At 32.7% G+C, this 21,942-nt stretch overlaps 1 long non-coding RNA gene across 2 annotated transcripts in view; it reads left to right on the top strand.

Annotated features, from left to right (window-relative positions):
• Positions 1-21,942, top strand: part of LOC120594842 (uncharacterized) — a 36,620-nt gene that overhangs the window by 1,458 nt on the left and 13,220 nt on the right. For both annotated transcript variants that reach the window (XR_005650719.1, XR_005650718.1), the window contains exon 2: positions 13,916-14,004. This is a non-coding gene — a long non-coding RNA (uncharacterized LOC120594842). The remainder of the gene's footprint in view (positions 1-13,915; positions 14,005-21,942) is intronic.

A 21,942-nucleotide genomic window follows, 5' to 3' on the forward strand; every position in this document is an offset into this window, starting at 1 on the left:
GTATTTTTAAGGTTAGTTCACTTTTGTTCTTTCGTCAGTTTTGCATTCACTGCTTATTTTCTCTTCCAAAAGATAAAAGTCATTACATTGGCTTTTTATATTCTCATGGAAGAGGTTTTCATATTCACTATTATAGTTATTAAGGCAACGCTGAGATCACTTTGCATAGTGAGATTTAAGTCAAATATAATATCAGGAAGTCTTGACCTTTATTTCATCCCATCTTCAGTATTTTGATCATCGGAAACATAACATCCTTGAATCAGCCCCTTAGTATTTCTCTACTTGTGAGAATTACCAGTTCTAAATTTAATGGCAGATGCTTTCCCTTAATACTTCTAGCATTATTCTCCACACGAGGGGTTAAAGTTTAGGTATCCTATAATTTCAGGGCCTTTAAATTAGATAAAGTTCTTTAGATAAGTATCTTCTTAGACACACTTAGGATAAGAAGTGCAAAATATTTATTTTTTAATATTGTCATATGGTTAACTTTTGCATCTTAACATGTAAACTTAAAATAATAATGCACCTTTCCTCCATTCCTTTTTTCTGTCAAATAGATAAATAAAACCATACAATATTTATTGCCACATGTCAGATGCTGTGTTAATGTAATCTTTAAGCTAATCTTTTAAGATAGGTATTTTATTATTCTAATTTGCAGTAAAGAAACAGAAGCTCAGACATATGGGGTAACTTTTCTATAATCTCAGAGATGGTAAATGGTAAAATTGGGATTTAAGTCTCTGATCATTTTAATAAAGTATGTTGTCCTCCTACTTAAAACAAAATAATTAAGACAAAATAGTGTATATGCTGATATTTCAGGCAAACCCTTGATAAAAATATTTTTGTCGAATAAATCATTTGGTGACCTCTATTCACAGAAGTTACTGATTCTGCTACTAGAACATAAACTTTTGCCAAATGGAAGGCAGTACATGTACATTATCTAGTTGTAAGGCAAGTATGTTCCTCAACAGGAAGAGCAAGTCTCTGAGAGTTGATCTCAGATTCCTTATCTGTAAAATAATTTTTATCCTTTTATGATTTCAAAGTAGAATAAGTTTATAAAACCTATGAAAATTATCCATTCGATAGGATTTTATTTTCATTGTATGGTTCTTGAAAACAAGACTTCTAAATGGTGTATGATTACAAATTACAGGCAGTTCTTAACTCTCACATTCTCTACTTTATGTATATATTTACTGTGACCACAGTCACTTCCCTCTGTCTCCCCAATACTGGAAGTTGAGCCTTTCCTCCCTTTCTTATTTTCTCTCTGACTTTGGTCTTTTTTTTTTTATTTAATGACACGTCATTAACACATTTGCAGGACTTTGTCTCATTTTTTTTTTCTTTTTCCCCTGGAAGTTTTCATGTGAAAGAAGGGAGGTGTCAGGGCTGGCGAGAAGCAAATCTTTTTGGATCATAGAGCATATTTAATGGTTTGGGGGAGTAAAGATGTTTCTATATGGTTAACCAAAATATGCATTTCCTCTTTCTGCAAAGAACATCTTCCCCATAATACATTTCCAATCTGGACACACAAAAAATCAATACAGGTATTCGTCAAGACAGTTAGAAAAAAGATACAGGCATTCATAAACTTGTCAACAAATGGAATGACAAATATCACGACGATTGCCATGTTCTGGAGAAGAATGCAAGAGCACTAAATCTTGGTAATAAAAGCTTCTCAGGGAGTCAGGTTAGGACCTCAATAAAAGTTGCTATTTTTTAATAACAAAAATTTGGTACTTAATTTATTCATATTTCAATGACGAAAATTATGGGCTTAGAAGTACTTTTTTATACTATCTAGTCAAGTTTTTTTTTTTTTTAAATACACACTTAAATACTGTGCCCAAAGTCATAAAGCAAGTTAGAAGAGCTGAGACCACTTTTGCAGTTAGATTTCTTGACAATTTTAAATTTTCCCTTTGCACTGTTTCTCTTGCCTCTTTTTGCTAGAAGCAAATTCTCTTAGAAAGCCTCATGACAGTTGTGTAATTTCCTCAGGTACAAGAGGACAGAGAGAGGCCATGAAGCAACTTTCTATCTAGCAGTGGCCCAAGGACAAGCAAAACTTTGGACAAAAAGATCAAGACAAACCTATAGGAACTTAGGAATCCGAAAATATGGAATAGTTTCTTCTGCTTAAATTAAGATGAGCTATAGGGTGGTGGAAAACTGGGTTTTTATTTCCCCTTTTGAATTAATTTGATTGCTAAAGTGTTATTTTTATAGTGAACGTGCACTGCATATGTAACAAAAAAGAGATGTTGAAGAGAAAATATTTCAATTTTTATGCCATAATAAAAATTTCTATTACTGAAAGTTTATAGAGTGAAAAGTGGGATTTTCCATTGACTATGTTTCCAAAGAGACCTACTAACCTTATTTCCAAGTCTTTATGTCTCTACCTTCTTATCTACTGGGTTCCCCTCCTATCTCCAGGAACTTGGCACTATGAGGAATCTCCTTGGGCAGCTCCTAATCCAACTACAGAGGATGTTTTCTTGCTTCTAAATTCATACACTCAATATAGTTTCTAATTAGAGACTCGTTAGAAAATGATGCTCTCTACTTCACTAGACTATAACTTGGTGGTTAAACTGACTTTTATTATCTCTGTATTCTCACCTTCTAGTTCAGTGAATAACCCAGACTAAATATGCCAATCAGCATTTGTTCAATTTGAAAGGAAAAAGGAAGGGAAGAAGGGGAAAAAGTGGGGATAAAGAAACAAAGGAGAAAGAACAAGCATTGTTACATATTGTGGTTATAGATTATTTTACAGATTGATTAAACCTCATCTAGGAACACTATAACATCAAAAAGTACACAAACATTATAACAACTTATAGTAATATATTTGTGAGAAATCCATCTCTATATTGCAAAACAAATAGATAACATAACCCTTGAAAACAGACCTGCCTCTACTTTTGAGTATATTAGAGCAAGGCTTATTTAAATTGCTAAGCATTTTGATTTTAACTATTTTAACACTTTTGAAATAGATTAAATTTAGATATAGATTTTAATAATAATTAACATGAACTATTTATGATTATAGATTCTACAGCTTCCTGAAAATATTATTGTCCCTTAATAGAGTTGAAAATAATTTTCATTAAAACTCAATTTTCTGCCTGCATGATAGAAGGTGACATATCAAACCAAAGTATGCTCTCTAAAGGCCATTGTATATTACCCTATTCCATTAATTAATGATATAGTTTCTATGAGTTCCATAATGACGTTAGTTAAAAGTTATATTAATATGTCTGGTATCTGATAAGTTCTATTGACATTGAACATTAAAACAAAAGAGAGAGAAAAAAAGAGTGAGAAAAATTCTTTTTCAGGAAAAAATAAAATTTCAAAATTTCCTCCAGATGCTGATTCTTGTATTTTACTACTTATTTTACTAGTTTTGCAGTTATGTTATATTCAGCTTTAATTCTTCCCACTGCAACTTCAGCCTTTTCTTTTTGTTCTCTCCTTGATGAAGATGGGAAACAGCTGGCTGACAACCATCAATATACAGTATTTTTTACTCAAAAAGAAATGCAAAGATCATTGTTTTCATCTCCACCTGAACTGATTGTTTTCCCAAGTCACTAGAAAGTATAATAGAAAGAGTGGACTAGAAATTGTACAGTATTTTCTCATAGTATACATAGAATATTATATTAGTTTCAGGTATACAACATAGTGATTCAACATTTATATATCTCCCAGTGTTATCACAATAATGTGTAGTATCCTTCTGTCACTGTACAAAGTTATTTTAATTTTACTGACTTATTCCCTGTGCTATATATTATACCCTCATGATTTAAATATTTTATAACTGAAAGCTTATACCTTTTATTCTTCATTCTTTTTATTCATCCCTTTAAACATTTCTACTCTGGCAACCATCAGTTTGTTCTCTATATTTATGTCTGTTTCTGATTTGTTATGTTTATTTGTTTTATTTTCAGATATATAAGTGAAATCATATAATATTTGGTTTTTCTCTGTCTGACTTATCCCACTTAGCATACTATACTCTAAGTCTATTCATGTCGCAAAAAGCAAGATTTCATTCTTTTTATTGCTGAGTACTATTCCTTTATATATATGTGTATGTTTTCTTTTAGTTTTATTGATGGTTTTCTTCACTGTGTAAAAGCATTTTATTTTGATGTAGTCCCATTTGTTTATTTTTGTTTTTGTTGTCATTGCCCTGGGAAACATATCCAAAAAATTATTGCTAAGATTGATATCAAACAGTTTTCTGCCATTTATATATTTTTCTAGGAGTTTTATGGTTTCAGGTTTCCAGGTCAATGTTTTTCTGATACGAAAACCAGACAAAGACGAAAGAAGAAAGAAAGAAAGAAAGAAAAAGAAAGAAAGGAAGGAAGGAAGGAAGGAAGGAAGGAAGGAAGGAAGGAAGGAAGGAAAGATTGCAGGCTAGTATCCTTAATGAACATAGATGCAAAGATTCTTAACGAAATACTAGAAAACTGATTCAATAATACCTTAAAAGGATCATACACAATGGTCAAGTGGGCTTTATTTCAGGGATTGCACAGATGGTTCAATATCCACAAATCAATGAATGTAAAACACCACATTAACAAAATCAAGTATAAAAATCATATGATCTTCTCAATAGATGTAGAAAAAGCATTTGCCAGAATTCAACATTTATTTATCATGAAAATTCTCAGCAAAGTAAGTATAGAGGGAACATACCTCACCATGATAAAGGCTATATGTGACAAATCCACAGCTAACAACCTATCAATGGTGAAAAGCTGAAAGCTTTTCCCCTAAGATCAGGAATAAGGCAAGGATGCTCACTGTCACCCTTTTCATTCAATAGGGTATTAGAAATCCTAGCCACACCAATCAAACAAGAAAAAATAAAAGTAAAAGGCATCCAAATAGGAAAGGAAGAAGTAAAACTCACTGTTGACAAATGACATGATATTATATATAAAAAACGCTAAACAACAACAACAACAAAACCTCTTAGAACTACTGAATAAAGTAAATTTTCAGGATACAAAATAAATATACAAAAATTGGTTGCATTTTTATACACTATTAACAAACTATCAAAAAAGAGAAATCAATAACACAATCCCTTTTACAACTGCAACAAAGAAAGATCAAAATACCTAGGAATAATTTTAACTAAGAAGCCAAAACACTGTACTCGGAAAAATACAAAACATTGATGAAGGTAATTGAAGATGACACAAATAAGTCAAAGGATTTTTATGTTTATAGATTTAAAAGATTCATATTTTTAAAATGTCCATACTATCCAAAGCAATCTACAGATTTAATGCATTGCCTATCAAAATTCCAATGGCATTTTTCACAGAAATAAAACAAGCTATCCTAAAATGTTTATGAAATCACAAAAGACATAAATCGCCAAGGTAATCTTGAGAAAGAAGAACAAAACTGGAGCTATCATGCTTCCTGATTTCAAAATACACTATAAAGTTATAGTAATCAAACGGTATGTATCAACACAAAAATAGACACATAGATGAGTGTAACAGAACAGAAGCTCAAAAATAATCTAACACTTATATGGTCAATTAATCTATGACAAAAGAAGCAAAACTATCCAATGGGGAAATGACAGTTCTTTCAATAGTATTGGGGAAACTGGACAGATACCTGCAAAAAATGAAATTGAATCACTTTCTTACACCATATCCAAAAATAAATTCAAAGTCGATTAAAGACTTAAGTATAAGAACTGAAATTGTACAATCTTTTATTCGGTCTATCACATACACAATTTTTTCATTAAGTACTTTAAAATTTAGACTATGTTTAGTTGGTAGAATTGATATACGTAAAAATTAAATACAGAGAGAAGACACAAATAAACATGTATTCTATACTATATATTTTTTATTTTATTTCATTTATAAAAACTGTAGCTATAGTTTTAATTTGAGAAAAGGTAAAAAGCAAGCCTTGTGAGGTTTTAGTGATCATTTGGGTATACTTAAGCATCTTTCATTGGTGAGAGGAAGGAAGAAGAGTGAATAAGAAATCTCTATGTTCTAGTAAAATGCCAGTGATTTAACTCCACTATTTCATTAACTTAGATCTCACTAAGTCTGACCAGAAATATTTACTTTGAAAATTTGTGAAATTATCAAAATTCTTTATGGTTAGTAATTATATAATCTATTGAAAAATGACAATGCTCACATTTCTTTAAATAAATCAGTTAATGCAACTATGGAATATGAGTGTTCATTTGAATGTTCTATCTCATCAGATGTGAAGTATTCTCTAGATTTATTTTTCTAATGCTTCACTATCATTTACTTGAGTGTCATTGTCCTTCACCTGGACTCTTTCACTAGCTTAGATAACCAGCATTTCCTAGAGGGTTCTTACCAGATGCAGCAAGTAGCAAAGATGTCACATGCCATGTGGGACTGTAATATAGTGCACCTGACAACTGGCAGAGCCCTTGGAATGAGGCTTAATGGTTAAATGAGTGCAATTAAGTGAGCTCTTATATCTCTGCTGTCCTAGAGTACAAGAATGCTTAATGTGACTCATCAGCCTCATTCCAAGTTCCAGACACTTAGAAAGTGAATGAGCATAAATAGCAAAAGCCACAGTAAATCAGTTGAACAAAATAATTTATAAATATAAAAAATAATAGGCAATTTTGGTCTGCTGATTTCACTTCAGTAATATGCCTTAGCATTATACAGTACAGTGATGCTAGAATCATTTCCAATTTTATACATTTAACTTTGCTATAAGTTCATAAAAATGTGATCTCTCCTTGCTAGAGCAAACTAACCACTTGTAAACCATACCTTCTCAGGGAGAACAGGAATTGTCTTTCAATTCCACTGCCAAACTCAAAACAAGATTGCTAAATTCAGGTTAAGAAATAGTTCTGCATTGCCTTGTGTTGCAACTCCTATCCAACAGTCATTTTGAATCAATAGTATAGAGAGCCAAAAGTCCAAGATTACAGAAATTGCCTATTTGGACAATCAGGACAAAAAAATGTTAGAACATTATTTTGTGCTTCTCTGATCAATTGTCCTCAGGGGGGAAAAAAGAGAAAAATATAAACTTTCTCAACTCACCAAAAATAAAACTATACTTTTAACTTTTGTAGAAAAAAAAGCAACATCCCAACTTGGTAAACAGAAGGGAAGATTTCAGACAGGAGGCCACATGAACAATCTTGAAAAGTTCTAAAGAAAAGATTTAAGATCATCTGTTCTAAAGGCAGCAAATAGAGACAAAATAAAATGATTAACCAGCATGAGTTCAAGTCTTCTCATTACAGAATACAGAAAATATTCTCTTGCTCTAAAATTCTTCTGCACACCTGAAAAATTAATTCTTTTCTGGACAACAGTAAAGGAAAGAATGAGCGTCTATTAACATCTTCAGTTTTAACAAAATCTAAAACCCCAAATTGTGCTATACAAATGGAATAATATGAATGGGCCAAATTTACACTGCTAAAATTGGCACATTTTAGTTCTGACTATATTTTACCTGAGTTTATTTGACTGTAAAATTATATATATATATACATATATATGTGTATATATATATATATGTATATATATACGTATATATATGTATATGTGTATTTATATATATTATTAAAGAAGCTAAAGCAAAACAATTTAAAACCGAAGTAAATAAATTAATGTTATATATTATCTAGATTACATGAAGTCTGATAAATTTAATTACAATATGATTTTTATATATATTCCAATGAGATTTCTATGGTATTTTAGAGTATACCCCATAGGAAAACTTAGCAATAAGCAAAAACTAAGAGAATATAGTTTTATGCAAATCTGACATATGAAAATGGAAATAAAGCACACTCAGTGAGGTCTATCAGATGCAAACATGTATGGTGTCTGCTGGAGCAGATGGCCCAGTGATGAGAACTTCAGACAGTTTACAGCCAGACTTTAGGCCCAATGTCAGCTCACTAAGGAAAACAACAACAACAACAACAACAACAACAACAACAAACAAAAAACGAAATGCCAACCTGAGAAAGCTCAACTAAAAAAAAAAATATCAAATTTTAGCCATTGGCTCATTTAGTTCAGAGAGGGTCATTGTGTTGAAAACTTGAGTTTTCATTTTTTTATTTCTGAAAATAGGCCTGAAAAATAAGATCATGTTGCAGAATATGATAATTTAAGGATTTAAATTTAGTATAATGATCAACCCTACTTTTCACTTATGAAAAGTAATTTGGTCAATTAACAAATACAGCACTGCACAAATTTTACATTGTATTATCAAGTGAGAGAGGTGACTTCTTTTTTGTTGCACATTAATCAAATGATTAATAGTCAGCATGTGGCATATGGTGCTTCTTTCACACCACTGTGAGCCATGTCACAGATGCTACATCACCATTCTAAGAGTTGTTTTCTTCTCTTTCTTTCCCATATGGCATTCAATTCTAAAATAGATTTTTCTGCATATATTCAATATCTTTGTTCAACATTTCATAGTTGGGAATCAGGTGTGAGTAAAAGATGAGAACGAGTTCTTATAAACGTTCAGTTCCCAGTTGGGTCTATAGGGATCTCAACTACTGTTATGTATTTCCGTAGAATTTGTGAATTCTACTGAAATCAGCTGAAAACTACTCACCCATTTTATAATGTGCCACACAGGTACTAGCCTAAGCACTGTGAAAGTGTTAAATAATTCAATCTTCAGAATCACTCTATGAAGTAGGCACTATTTTTAACCTCGATTTAAAGATGTGCAAACTAAGTCACAGATTGTCTAAGCCACTTGGCCAAGGTCACAAAATTGCTGAGTGACTGAACCAGGGTTTAAACCCAGGCAGTCTAAATCCAGAGCCAATATATTCAGAACCAATTCAAACCGCAGCCACAAGTGCTGAAGATATCATGATGAGCAGGATGGACATGACCTCTATTTTCACAGTTAATGGAAAAGAAACTGTATTTAACAATTAACTGCAATGAAGATGTGTTTGATGTGGCAGCTCACAGTAGGGGAACTAAGTAATTTAAAGAAAGAGGAGGAGGATAAAGGGAGGAAGAGGAAGAAGAAGAAAGAGGAGGAGAAGGGAATGGGGAGAAGAAGAAGAAAAGGAGGAGGAAAACAGGAAGGGGGAAAGAATCTTCTATGAGGAGAAAACTGAATTTGCAAAATCCTACAATTCTATGAATTTATATTCAATAGTATAGGGTTAAATTTGTTGTTTCTATATATATCAGATGGCGATCTCTATATTGACTGAATAGATTTATCATCTTATCTTTTACTTCCGATTTCTTTCAGATTTAAAGTTTAAGACCGTAAAATTTTAAATTATAAAACTTTTGCTTGAAAATATTGGAGATTATAAAGTAACAAATTATCTCATAGGATGTTTGGTTACTTCTATGCATTATTATTAATGCTAACATCACTAGCATTACAATGCTTAAATGAGGAAGCATCCATAATTAAATGCCTAGCATATTTACTTTGTCAGAAAATATATAAGATACATTTCACTTCAAAATACAAAATATTTTATTACCTAATATAATTGCAAGATCCAGACTGCAAAGATATGCAATAATATTTCCAACCCAAGTTGAACACAAAGAATGAGAATTAGTCTCAAAAGCAAGTGACCTTGTCCACTGGGAGAATATTTTATGCAACACAGTACAAACTGAACAGTTTTAAAGCAAGATGTCATTTCTACAATGTGAATTTTGAAAGTAAAGGGCATTTTAAAGACACACCTGCAGCCCCTTGTCTGCCATAATCTGGATAGCTCAGCAGTACAGAATCAATAATCTTCACTAATACCACACATCATTGGTATGGGAAGAAAAATAGAAACTCAGAGACCTCAAGGCTTTGTAGTTGTAAATAATAACATTGATAAAGGAGAAAAAGAACAGCAAAACTTAATGCTTTTAAAGGTAATATTATTTTTGTCTTCACAGAATATTTTAGGATTCCTAGTTAATAAATGGGTCAAGAAAATGAGTGTCAACCTTGTCTCATGTTAGCATTTTGTATTATCTACCAGGAAGTATTTTATATTTTCTTAGAAATACATTATTTAAAAATAAAACAAGAAATTCATATTTTTCTATGTGTATTCTGCCTGCAAATGTAGTAGATATAATTTTACTTATAATGTAAATCAAATACATTACACAATATTATTCTAAATAAAAATTTTGCCTAACTGGATGAAATTATAGATTTTATTTGCTGAATTTTAAATTTTTCTTAATCAATTATTTTTGAAAGCAAAAGATTTTTATCCGCTCATTTTTTATACTTTTTAACTTATACAACACTAAAATATAGTTTCTATATAGATTTATTTTATAAGAAGCATTGACATATTATGATTTTATGTAACATGATTTCTATTTTCAATGTGCGAAGGGTGGAATTCTTCTCTTTTTTCTTCCTATCCTCTCCTTCACTTAACATTATATATTGATAATTCGTTAATAAATGATACTAAACAGTAATAAAATAAATTTGGGAAAGAAATAGGAAAAAAAGGCAACGTCATTCCTCAGCTAATTTTGTAGCTTAAATTTTGCCCATTACAGCCATAGCAATCAGCCCTGCATCCTCACTTGTTATGACTTCTGTAATACATATTTGCCTCAATAGAAATAGGCAAAATCATTTGGCTACCTATAGAGAAACTCTTTCCAGTCAGAAAATACTCATTATTATTAGACACCATAGTCATAACAAATATTTTTAAAGAATAAAACTGTAACATTGTGAGCAATGAGAGAAAACAAAACACAAACTAACATCTAGATCAATTCAAGCATTTAAAATGTTAATGCAACAATTCCTCTAATGAAGAAAGTGGTCATCAAAAGTGTCACACAGATAGAAACGTGTGCTGATTGATTGACATGTGCTATGATAGATGAAATTGATAATGTAGATTCTGAAGTAACTTTTTTGAGTGGCGATTTATCGATACATTGTAAAAATCATAAATTATTCCAGCTCTTATTTTTGGAAATCTCTCATCTTGTCATAAGAGAAAAATTCAAAAGAAGAAATTAAAAGAATTTATGTAAAAAGTTCTTCCACACTGTTTTGTAATAACAATGTTTTTTTAAAAAAACTAAACATAAAAAATAGACAATTAAGTCATAATTATATGATAGACTGAGCACCCGTGAATATAATAAATACTGAGACTATGAAAAAATTATACCTTATAAAAATTTAAGTAAAATAATTAAAAATGACAATTTTATAGCCACAATAATTGCAACTGTGAAAAAATATATTTTCTCATAACATATGAAAGGCGGGTGTGGGGGAAAAAGTTAGAGAGAGAGAGAAAGAAATCAGACTAGGCCACTGATAAATGTAAATTATTGGGTTGATAGATTAATTTTATGTATTGTTAAATATTTATGAAATATTTTAAAATATTCCATTAAAAACCATAGAAATAAAAGCTATACTCAGTTTTAAATAATTGATTACAGTTTTGAAGTAATCTTTATTTAGCAGATGATCAACATGAAATATTTTTTAGTTTAAATCAATTTTGCTCTGTTTATATATAAACAAATATATGTAAGTATATATTTATAGATTAATATAAACTTTTATTCTTTCTTCACTAGAATATAAATACCTAGAGTGAGAATTTTAGTCTGTTTTATTCACTGATATATCAAAATTATCCAGAATAGGGTCTGGCACTTAGTAAATTTTAGTAAATATCTATTTGATGAATGACTAGATCACATTAAGTAGTTATGAAGAGCTCTTTCAGGATTCATATGTTCATATGTTCATATGTAAATATGCTATTCTCAGAGTTATAATATACTTCCTCCTTTTTTAAACGAATAGGTTGGATTTTATTGTATTGTGTGAAAAGAGAAAAACGTGGCTACAGTTGAATTTTTTGACAACACAGATATTAAATACTGTACTGATTAAGTATTTATGGAAAGAAATTTTTAAGCTATGTATATATATATATATATATATATATATATATATATATATATATATATATATATACACAGATCATTATCCATTACATTTCCAAATATTTAATATGTACATGATTAGTATCAAATATTAGAGAAGAAACCACTGAAAAATGACTGGAACCAGACAGGATTCTTTGTCTTCTGTAGAATTCCAAGAGAGGACAAATAAAGTGTATTTCTAGACCAAATAGCAAATGAGTCTTTACTTTTGTACTCCTGCTAATTTTGAAATATGATGCTTATGTTAATATTATAATGTTACAAGGGGAATTATATATGATATAATTAATATTATAATGGGAATATATTAGCAAGAAAAAAAAACACAGGAATTAAGGTAGGCTCATGAGTAATGATATTCCACCTAAAGTTCTACCAGAAATCCCATTAACTATGTGTCTTGGGTCATTTGTTCATAGGCAATAAAGAATTCAGTCCAGCAAATGCCAGATACACTTTCAACCAAGCTCATCATAAGATTATATCTTTGCCACACTGTATATAGACACTTCTCTGGACCATTAATTTTATACTGTCTTTCATACATAATTGCTTAATACTAAAAATACAATTGTGGGTTTTAATTTTTATAATGTGTCATGGGTTGAATTGTGTCCTCAGAAAGATATGTTGAAGTCCTAACCCTCAAGACCTTTTTTAGAAATAGTGTGATTGGAGTTGTAATTAGTCGAGTTCATACTGAAGTAGGATGGGCCTTTAGTCCAATAAGATATTTATCCTTATAAGAAAATAATATGAAGACATGAGAAAAGAATTTCAGGTGAAGACAGAGGCAGAGACTAGAGTTATGCTACCATCAGCCAAGGAATGCCTGGACTACCAGAGCTGGAATAGACAAGAAACAATGTTCATTAGAGGCTTCAGAGTGAACATAGCCCTGCTATACCTTGAATTCAGACTTTTAGCCTCCAGAACTATTAGAGAATACAATTCTGCAGTATCAAGTCATTCAGTTTGTGTTATTTTGTTACAGCAGCCCTAGAAACCAAATACAGCCCTAGGAAACCATTAAATTGGATGATGCCATGTAAACAACATTGAAGTTAAAGATATAAATTTCAATCTTGGCTCTACTGTACTTTATGATGAGTAATCTTAGTGAGATACTAAACCAAAAAGTCTTACTCTATCAGTGAAAACATTATCTACAACATAGTAATATTTAACTTCTCTAATTCCCTCTTTCCTCCATTTAGCTATTGTGTATCGAGAGAACTGTTATAAGAGCTAAAGACAAATCCAACTTTTCCTTGAGTTCCCATTATATTTATAAAATCATACCAGGTACTACAGTGATTTGTATTCAATATAAACAAAATATGAACTGATAGTAGAGAATTAAAATGCTCTGAAAGAAAGGTGAGGTTCAAGTGCTTAACGCTAACCAAATGTTCCTGTTCATACAAGTTTAAAAAAAAACCAAAGGTATCTCTTGAATGCAAATATATGTGAAGAGCAAACATGCTGCATACAGATAAGAGTAGCTGGTGAAAGCCAAGTAGGAATATGAGAAAACATAGCAGGCATTTCTTTAGTAACATAGCACATGCAATCCATGGACATGAGAGTATTAACTGAACGGGTAAAACTAGCAGTCCATAAGGAACCACGATCACTGACTTGAGACTGTCAGTTTCCCACCAGGTTACTGCCAGTATTTTTTTAAGTCAATAAATTAAATGCTCCTTCCTTTGCACCCCACGCCCCAGAGTTTCCTAACAAATCTGACAAAATGGGAGTCTTTTTGATAGCCCTTTGCTCTATTGGTCCTAGTATACTGACAGCCTGTATTAATTTCTTAGATAGCACAGAAGAGCACTATATGGACTAACCACAGAAAAAATAAAGAATTTCAACAACTTCAGCTCAGAATCTGAAGATAGAAATTGAGGTAATTATGTTGACCTTTTTCTTAGAGGTTCTAGGGGGAAATGAGAGCTTTAGAAAGTCTATATTAACCTATCTAAAACATAACCAAAAAAAACTCTAAATTTTTTGTCATCCTGAAAATTTCACTTCGTTTTTCCAAACTTTCTAGAATTATAGCAGTGATATATCCAGATCCAGATATGTGTAATCTTTTTTTTTTTAGATGAGGCGGCAACCCTTGGTTGACCTCACAGATTGTAAGGACCTCGTCAGTTTACAATCCCTTATTTTTTTATATTTTTTATGCGTATAACACCTGGTCTTCCTAGGTGGTCTCTCATCCAAGTACTAACCAGGCCCAATCCTGCTTAGCATCCAAGATATGTGTAATCTTTAAATCACATTTTCTACCTTTGTCTTTTATTCACAGTTTTTGTTTCTTTCAAACCCTTTTCTTGTGAGTTTATTTAAATAGCATATCAATAATTGTAATTAAATTAAAACAGGTTGTATGTGCTTATGTAATACTTTCATATGACGTTTTAGAGACTTTTCTGATCCTAGTAAATACTAATTGTGGTTTTCACAGAATTGCAAAAAACATGGTGAATTTTAACTGTGCTAGCTACTTTCTATAAGGAGAGGATACATAAGTATTTGTGGGAACATGGAACTTTGTTAAACTCATTCTGCATTTATATTAAAACAATTTCTCTGGTGCTTCCTGTAGAGGTGCTTCTTTTTTCTGGCACAGCCAAAATGCTCCTAAATTAATCAAATTTTGAGGACTAGGTTAAAGGATTTTGGGGAAAAAAATTTGTTGAATGGAGATTTCATATCTGAGTTTTAGTTTGGAATAATAATCTACCTTTCATTTTCTGGCTTCTTGCCTGAAGCATTTGTTTAATCAACTTCCTGTGTCTTTCTAATAAAGAGAAGTTTCTTAAAAAAACAAGAAAAGGCTAACATATAATTTGACAAAAGTAAAAACAAATATTAGAAGTCTCTCACTAAGTTTGTTTCTCAAAACTCCATACACATATAAGATTTTCTAGGAATCGATACTATACCCAACCATACATAGATGCATAAAAGCATGTTTGATTATTCTATCATCTCTAGTAAAACTTTCACTTTGAAATTGATGAACATTAAATTTATAAGTGAAAATCATAATTTATATATTTAAATGGTAGAACCACTTATAATGCCTCCAACAGTGTTGTTAATATGAAATTCATGTGATACCTAAAGTTTTAATCCAATTATTTCTCATAGAAATTCTTTTGTACTTTAAATGTTTGTAAGTAATAACACTACACATGTGCACACAGTACCTGTATTGCAATCTATTTCTATCAAGAAATTTACTAGAAATCTTAAAAAAATCACTAAAGTAACCAAAGTCCCAATAGTAGGGGTCATTTTATAAATTCACTTCAGGAAAAGAAACACTCTAAAAGCCATCACAGAATCAGAAAGAAAATTTTAATTATGGGTTATTAGTAATAATTTTCTGAAGAACATGCTGCTTAGAGACAAAGATGTGAGAAGAGCTTCTAGTCAAGATGGTAGAGTAGGTAAATGCTGTGCTTACCTCCTCTCATGACCACATCAAAATTACAACTAAACTGTAGAACAGCCATCATTGGGAGTCACCTGAGGTCTAGCTGAACAGAAATCCTACAATAGGGGACACACAGAAGAGGCCACCTCAAGACAGGCAGGAGGCAAAGACACAAAATAGGCTGATCTCACAACCACCTGTAGCCATTGAGGATTGGGAGGGATTTCTTGGCTGCAGAGGTCCTCCCAGAGAAGCCAAGTGTCCCAGCCCCACATTGGGCTCCCTGGGCCAGGGTTCCAGTGCTGAGGAGGGAAGTCTCCACAACTTATAGCTGTGAAAACCAGCTGAGATTGTGGCTGAGTGAGATGGAGGGCAGTGGGAGTCACAGACATCCCTCTTAACAGGTCTACACATGGACTTACTCTTTCTGAGCTCCAGGGCTGAGGCAGCTGCTTGAGTTCCAGGAACATACAGCAAGAAACTGCATGATCTGGCTTCAGGGAGAGGGCTGGAATAACAGCTTTCTCCCAGACAGAACTGCTGGCAGAAGGAATTGTCCCTTTGTTGAGCTCTCCCCCTGCCGGCGTGCAGACGCAGGCAGCTGCCATATCTGAGTTTCTACTGGTCGTCCTGCCCTGGTGATTTCCTGAGACCCTGATCGATCTAAATTGCAGGCCAACCTAAGAGGCTTCCAGTGGCTTTTCCACACAAATGACCTGTCTTGGCTCCTTCTGCGAATTTTCTTAAAATCTCTCAGAGGTTTGCACAACTGAAATAAGCAGCACCTGGCCTTGGCATGCCCCACACTTCTTGCTGAGTATTACCAGCCCTGGCATTAGCGGCAACAGACCTTGATTCATGGCTTGGCCTCTTGAGGCACCTCCAAACTCAGCATGGGTGGTGGCCACCTACAGATTGTTTAATGTCTCATGCCGCGTAGCCCTGGGCAAGGCACAGAACTTGGTCTGCAGCAGGGCCCCTCCCAGGAGGCTCTGAGGCCAACATACCTGGTGGCTACCTTCTGACCTAGCCAGAGTACCACCAGGGGCCATAACCAAAGTTTACACACCCAGAGGGCAGACTGGGCAGGCACCGGAGCCCTGCTAAAGTGAATCTTGCTCCAAAGGGTCATTGCCTGTACAACAGCTTCTCCCCTGTAGTCAATGACCAGTCCTCACAACCAGTCAGCCCAAGGATTCCTCTCATTGACATGTAAACAGCAACCAAGGCTCAACTACAAGAGAAAGGCACATGCAACTCATACAATAGACTCATCCAGAGCACACAGCTCAGGAGAACAGAGAGACTGCACCACTGGGCCCCACAGGACATCTACTATACAAGGCCACTCTACTAAGACCAGGAGACCTAGCAGCCCTACCTAATCCAAAAAGAAAAAAGAAAAAAACTAAACACAGGGAGGCAGCCAAGATGGGGAGACAAAGAAACATGTCTCAAATGAAAGAACAGAACCAAGTTCCAAGAAAAGAACTCAACAAAATGGAGATAAGCAATCTACTAGATGCAGAGTTTAAGACACTGATTATAAAGATGCTCAATGAACTTAAGGGAAGAGTGAATGAACTCGGTGAGAATTTTAACAAAGTGAGAATTTTAATAAAAAATTTAAAAAAGGACCAGTCAGAAATGAAGAATACAAAAACTGAAATGAAGAATACCTTAGAGGGAATCAACAGTAGGTTAGATGAAGCAGAGGATCGAATCAGTGATATAGAAACTTAGGTAGCTGAAAACACCCAATCAGAACAACAACAAGAAAAAGGAATCCAAAAAATGAGGATAGTTTAAGGTGCCTCTGGGACAATATCAAGTATACCAACATTTGTATTATAGGGATATCAGAAGGAGAAAAGACAGAACAAGGAATTGAAAACCTATTTGAGAAAGTAATGACAGAAAACTTCCCTAACCTGGAGAAGGAAACAGACAGAGAAGCCCAGGAAGCTCAGAGAGTTCCAAACAAGATGAACTCAAAGGGTCCCACAGCAAGACACATCATAATTAAAATGCCAAAGTTTAAAGACAAAGAGAGAATCTGAAAAGCAGCAAGAGAAAAGAAATTAGCTGCCTATAAGAGTGCTTCCATAAGACTGTCAGTTGATTTTGCAAGAGAAACTTTGCAGGCCAGAAGGGATTGGGCAGAAATATTCAAAGCAATGAAAAGCAAGGATCTGCACCAAGATTACTCTATCTAGCAAAGCTATCATTTAAAAAGGAAGGGCAAATGAAGAGCTTCCCAGACAAGAAAAAGCTAAAGGAGTTTATCACCACCAAACCAGTATTATAAGAAATGTTAGAACAACTTCTTCAAATAGAAGAAAAAAAAAGATCAAAAATATGAATAAAAAATAGGAGTTTACTACATATCTATCACCAATTACTTCATACATAGCTATATTAAACATTTCAATCAAAAGATAGGGTGGCTGAATGGATAAGGAAACAAACTCTTACATATGCTGCCTATAAGAGACTCAGTTCACATCAGAAGACACAGAAAGAGTAAAAGAGATGGGAAAAATATTTTATGAAAATGGAAATGAAAAATAAAAGCTGGCCATGCCATCCTGGACAAGCCCGATGCCGTGTGATTGCAGAAGCTAAGCAGGGTCGGACCTGGTTAGTACTTAGATGGGAGACTACCTTGGAAGACCAGACGCTGTAGGTGTAAAAAATAAAAAATAAGAGATTGTAAGCTGACAAGGTTCTTGCAATCTGTGAGGTCAACCAAGGGTTGCCCCATCTAAAAAAAAAAAAAAACAAAAAAATTAAAGAAAAAAAAAGAAGAAAAAGCTGGGATAGCAATATTTATACCAGACAAAATAGACTTTAAATTAAAAGCTATAACAAGAGACAAAGAAGAACCTAGTAATTTAACTTCTGGATATTTATCCAAACAAACCCAAAACACTACTTCAAAGGGACATGTGCATCCATATACTCATTGCAGCATTATTTACAATAGTCAAGATATTAGCGGCAGCCTGGGTGCCAATTAATGGATGAATGCATAAAGAAGAGGTGGCACATATATACAATGGAATATTTCTCAGCCATAAAAAAAGAATGAAATCTTACCATCTGCAACAACGTGGATGGACCTAAAGGGTATTGTGCTGAGTAGAGTAAATTAGACAGACATAGACAAATGTCATATGATTTCACTTGCATATGGAATCTAAAGAATAAAATAAACAAACAGAAACAAACTCATAGACACAGAGAACATTTTGATGGTTGCCAGATAGGAGAGGGTGTGGGGGTGGGTGAGAAAGGGGAAAGAATTAAAAAGTACAAATTAATAGTTATGAAATAGTCATGGGGATGTAAGGAATATAGTCAATAACATTTTAATAACTATGTATGGTATCAGATGGATACTAGATTTTTCAAGATGATCACTTTCTAAGTTATATAAATGTCTAATCACTATGTTGCACACCTGAAATTAATATAATATTGTATGTAAACTATAACTTAAAATTATTTTTATCTTAAAAAAGTGAGAAGAAAAAAATGAGGGAAAGAGAAAATGTGAGAATAAAGAGAAATAGTATTGCTTTATATCATTTTTTATTTATATACTTTATATTTTATATATTTTGCACTAAAAAAACAAACCTAGTGATGTCATCAAATAGTTATTGTAGTCAATATTACATGTCCACTCGCTCCCAGTTCTGTCTACTGAGCCTGGACTGTGCTGAGGCTAATCTATACATGCTTCCATGAGTCAACTTGAATCAGGGCTTCAGGAAAGATACTTAACACCATTTCCTTTAAAGCACAGAACAGAACTAAGTGCTATGTGTGTGTGCGTATATATATATATATATATATATATATATATATATATATATATATATTTGCTAGAGTTCCTTTTACTGTTGATCACAAGGCTACTAATATCTATCTCCTTTTTGACGTCTAGCCAAGACTTCCTTCAAAGATAGCACTACTAAATTCAATACCTTCTAATATGCATACATTTTTTTAGATGTCATTATAGATCTTGATGCTTTGTTACTCTCTTGTGTATTTTTACTTGCTTCCCGTGTGTGATCTTCAAGTTTTGCATTGTCTAAAGCCATGAGAACTGTTGATGCTATGTTTGTGTGTGTGTTTATGTAGTGCATACACACCGAGGGCTGTTAGTAAAACTCTTCTGCTCTCTTCAGGATGCAGCTCCCCTTTATAATTTCTTTCTTTCTTTCTTTTTTTTTTAATAACTGTCCTTGAGGAATAATGTTAGCTGTCCCCAGAACATGAAAGAGCTGGGAAAACAAAAACTTCTCTTATTTTTTGGTAGTGTCTCTTTTCTTTCAGTGTTTTCCAGATTATAGGTGAGTATTTTCTCTTTTTCTCTGAACTTTTGTTGAGGTCTTGTCCTCCTTACTCTTTTCATTTGTATCCATTTTGTTTCCTAGTTTTTCTTTTCCATTAGAATCTTTATTTCATAATTCTGTTTTATTTACCACATCTCACATCTTGACATCAGAGTTTCCAGTTTAAGACACCCCATTTTGTCCCTCCACTATGCAGACTTCACTTGATGATGAAATTTTGACAATTTCAAAGTGTTTTTAAACCGACATATCTGTTTTCATGCTACACATATTCTGTGCTCAGGATCCTCGTCTCTCATGATTATGTGCTATAATTTATGAGGGCACAATGTGTGAAGTGTTTGCAGAGGCTCAAATGTTAGATGTGACTTTCTTTTAAGCAAATGAATGATAGTAACTATCAGAGAATTAAAATTTGGAACTAAAGAGAGGATTTATTTCACATGAATAGCAAACAAAAAGAAAAAAAATACAATTCCTCACTTTCAAGAAACATTTAAGTTTGTAGTAGCGAAAGGTTCAAGTCTACCCAAAAGCATGGTGTCTATTACATGTATATAAACACACATACATATATTTATATATATTTGTATGCGTGTATATATATAGACATATATATATATACACACACACACATGCATACATAATTATATATGAGTATACATATAGACCTCTTTATCCACAAATGATACATGCTAAGACCTTGGATGTCTGAAAACTGAGAGTAGTTCAAACCCTATATATTCTGTTTTTTCTTAAACATACATATCTATAATAAAGTTTAATTTATAAACTATGCACAGTAAGTGATTAACAATAATTTAAAATAGAATAATAGTAACAGTATACTGTGAATGTAGTCTTTCTCACAATATCTTATTGTACCATTCTCACCCTTTTTCTTGTGATGATGTGAGATGATAAAATGCTAAACATATTCCTGAATCTGTGTAACCATCTCTTACTTGCAGTAAATAGCTTGGTATCATTTGTTTCAGGGGATCCCTTACTAAATTCTTTGTGTAGATTCCATGTTTTCTGGCACAACATGTTGCTGTCAACTGGAATGTGTTTTCTGTTTATGTTTTCCACCCACAAATTTAATACCTTTTTCATCTTAACTAAATCTTATTATGCACTGTGGCCATAACTTTTGTGACTAACAATTTTATTTTCTAGGTTGGATTTTGACAAGTACGTTTTTAAGTCCTTAATGTCACAGCTATCTTTTCAATGGGGAAAAAAAGAAAAAAAAGAAAAAATTCTTCATCCTTAAAATGTTAATTTCCTTTATTTCTTCAGCTATTTGAATTTTCATGGCTCTCGAATTTTCAAATTGATAAAAATGATAAAAATGATTTTTGATACAATTAGACATTTCTGAAATGAAATCCACCTAGCTCATATTTCCATATTTTTGTAACAACAAATTTTGAAGAATAATAACTAAAGATACCAATATGAATTTTATTCACATCAGAAAGAAGTTGGCCATAACTCATCTTGAATAGATGGCTAATGAATACCTTTACTTTAGGTCTCCATGGTAGTCTCATTCAAAGTGATGGTTGCTTCTTATTTTTTTATGTGACTATCAGGTACCATGGGACAGTGATAATTAGAAGCAGTAGGACCTCCAGATGTTTCTCTACAATTAACCAATTGTGAATTGTTTAAATGAGCAATGAGTGGAGGTGTCTTTTTATCCAATAGTAAATATTTATGATGTTATTTCTATATAAATAAGCATAAAAGCCAATGAGAATAAGTCTTTGAAAGAAAAAAAAAAATTCCATTCTAGTCAGGCTTCAAAAATAAGCATCAGGGGAATTTTCCGTGAAACACCATGAAATCTGTAAAGCTGTGGAAATAGACCCAGAAAAGGCAATAGGCCCTGAGGAGTGATAATCAAAACCTTCAGCCAGGGAATAGCTGAAATGTGGACTCACTGGGGAAAGGGCCACAGTTTATTTACCACTCCTTTTCAGTTTTAAGTAAAACTGAAAACATAAAAACGTACAACTGA

The sequence above is a fragment of the Pteropus medius genome, unplaced genomic scaffold (assembly GCF_902729225.1).
Source record: "Pteropus medius unplaced genomic scaffold, Ma_sr-lr_union100, whole genome shotgun sequence".
Classification (NCBI taxonomy): domain Eukaryota; kingdom Metazoa; phylum Chordata; class Mammalia; order Chiroptera; family Pteropodidae; genus Pteropus; species Pteropus medius.